This window comes from Mus pahari, chromosome 10, assembly GCF_900095145.1.
Source record: "Mus pahari chromosome 10, PAHARI_EIJ_v1.1, whole genome shotgun sequence".
NCBI lineage: Eukaryota > Metazoa > Chordata > Mammalia > Rodentia > Muridae > Mus > Mus pahari.
This window is the reverse complement of record NC_034599.1, coordinates 116608647-116611430: the sequence shown is the minus strand read 5'-3', so window position 1 is coordinate 116611430 and position 2784 is coordinate 116608647. Positions and strand designations below refer to the sequence as shown.

Sequence of the window (2784 nt, the reverse complement as noted above, 5' to 3'; positions counted from 1 at the left end):
GAGAGAGAGAGAGAGAGAGAGAGAGAGAAAGAAAGAAAGAAAGAAAGAAAGAAAGAAAGAAAGAAAGAAAGAAAGAAAGAAAGAAAGAAAGAAAAAAGAGGGAACTTCCAAGGAGTAAAAAGTGCCAAAGCTGAGGAAAATGTCAGAGGACCAGTGAAAATTGCTGTCCAATGGATTGGCATACTTACACCCCAATATCATCAGCTTTTGGGTTGTTTACATAGTGTAATTTTTTTCTGGGCATGCAGCTTATGTCAACTTTATTGGGGAGCAGTTAGTCTTCCTCTCTGCCCTCTGGCTTTTTTTTTGCATGCTAATTTTGATCTCAGACTTTGTCCTACTTTCTGCCCTCAACTTCCTGCTTTGAATCTACCATGTTCACCCACAGCTGTGATGCTAGTAGGACTGTGCACTCACTAGGCAGTTTTCCAACTCATTGATGTATTGATTCATTTAATCCTCACAACTCCATGAGATTGGTGCTCTCATTACCTTTAGTTCAGACAAATTGAATTGCCAAAATTACATAAGCACAGAGTCCTGGAGTCTGTGCTTAAACTTTTGAGAATTAACTCTAGAGATACGACATTAGCTCTATTTTGTTCGGCTTCTTTCTCCCACACTTCCTCTTCTCTTAGATCTGGATTGGGCCTGTGAATCTGTCATAGCCTCATGTAGTGACAAGTGATGGCTACACCACAAGATGATCCAAGTGTGACTGTAACTCTCCATTTTCTATCTCAATTGGCCTATTTCTGTATCACAGACATGCCCTATTCTTGATTCCAAATCAGTCCTCTTCCAGGAATCCTGTTGCCATTTTTCTTCCACCTATCCATATGTGCTTGAGGAGCAATGGCAGGAAAAGGAGTGAGCTACTGCCATTGTAGGACCCCCTCACGGGGACCCCAGGTCACGGGAGTCAGGGTGTCCCAAAAAACACGAGAGAGACCATTTTGTTGTAAAAGCATGAGGCAGTTTAATGGTGGAGCTCTGGGCCAATGCATACCTCATGCAGGAGGTAGAGGAATCGACCCTGAGGCTCAAAAGCTAAGGGTTTTTATAGGGAGTTATAGGGAGAGGGTTGGGGGAGTTGGCACGGCTGCACACAATTGGCTTGATTACAAGTCAGTAGAATAATACATGCAAGTTATAGCATCAGCAATTCCAGGGAGGGGTCTGGGATAGTGGCTTGTGACTGGGTCAGCATGACCCTGGCCACCAGATGGCCGATGAATCAGTCAAAGTAGCTCAGACCAGTTTTTGTACTTTTTCTCTATTTTATCGCCATTCCCAGTCAACTTGACCTCAGGAATGCCTTAACAAGGGGTTTGCCTGGACATACCGGTGCTTGTTTTTGTAAGAGTTCCAGCTCCTGGCCTTCAAGTCCTGCCAGGACTTGTTTACCACAAAGGGCCTATGGGTTTGTCTGCCTGAACATGCCTGGATCTGCTCCAGGCCTTCAAGTTCCTAATGCTGCTCTATTTGTCTCATATTATTTGAACCTTGAATTTACACAATTTTCTTTTAAAGTTACATGAATCCCAGGCCTTAAATTTCATTTCCCTTCACCATCTTAGGAAAACTTTAGCAGATATTCATATTATCTCTTCTAGAGTTCCTGCACCAGGAGAGGCCTTATGCTTCTCAAATGTCTGCTTAGTTTTGCTACTATCATAAAACATAAATACTCGCGTAGTCTGTCGGAGCAATAGCACAGTCAGTCTGCAACTGGATAGGGAAGATGGACACAGACACTTCAACATATGATACTCTCAGGTTTGCTGAATTTGAAGATTTCCCTGATACCTCAGAGCCTGTTTGGATTCTGGGCAGAAAATGCCGCATTTTCACGGAGAAGGATGAAATTTTCTCTGATGTTGCATCCAGACTTTAGTTTACATATGGAGAAATTTTCCAGGTCTTGGGGGAACTGGCCTACTTCAGACACAGAGTGGGGTTGCAAGCTTCGGCGTGGACAGATGATCTTTGCCTGGGCCCTGGTATGCCAGCACTTAGGTCGAGATTGGAGATGGACTCAGTGGAAGAAACAGCCTGACAACTACTTCAGTGTCCTCAATGCTTTCGTGTACAGGAAGGACAGCTGCTATTCCACTGTTCCATCCACCAGATAGCAAAAGTGAGAGTTGTCAAAGGCAGTGTAGGGGTTGAACACTGTTAGCCAGGTCCTCAGGTTCTACCTGGAGTTCTTTAGCTGTTCACATAGCAGTGGACAACACTGTGGTAATGGAGGAAATCAGAAGGTTATACAGGGCCAGTCTTCCCTGTGCTGGGACTGCTGCACTCCCTACTGATTCAAAGAGGTGGTACTGTTATGGGTTTCCTGCTGCTAGTGGAGACCACTAGTGCTTCTCATCCCTCTCTGCGTGGGACTGACAGACATCAATGAGGCCCATGTGGAGACACTGAAGCACTGTTTCATGATGCCCCAGTCCCTGGGTGTTGTTGGAAGGAAGCCCAACAGTGCCCACTGCTTTATTGGCTACACTGGTGAGGAACTCATCTATCTGGACCCTCATGCTCCACAGCCTGCAGTGGAGCTGACTGACAGCTGCTTTGACCCACAAGAGCTTCCACTGCCAACACCCTCCCTTTAGTATGAACATTGGAGAGCTTCACACATCCATTGCCATGGAATTTTTCTGTAAGACTGAGGAAGACTTTAACAACTGGTGTCAGCAAGTCAAAAAGCTATCTCAGCTTGGAGGTTCCTTGTCCATGTTGAGTTGGTAGAACAGCAGCCTTCTCATCTGGCCTGCCAGG

The 2784-nt window shown here is 45.3% G+C and overlaps 1 pseudogene; it reads left to right on the top strand.

Moving 5' to 3' along the window:
* The first annotated feature begins 1744 nt into the window (after positions 1–1744).
* The window catches only part of LOC110328637, a 1704-nt pseudogene continuing 664 nt past the window's right edge, over positions 1745–2784 (top strand).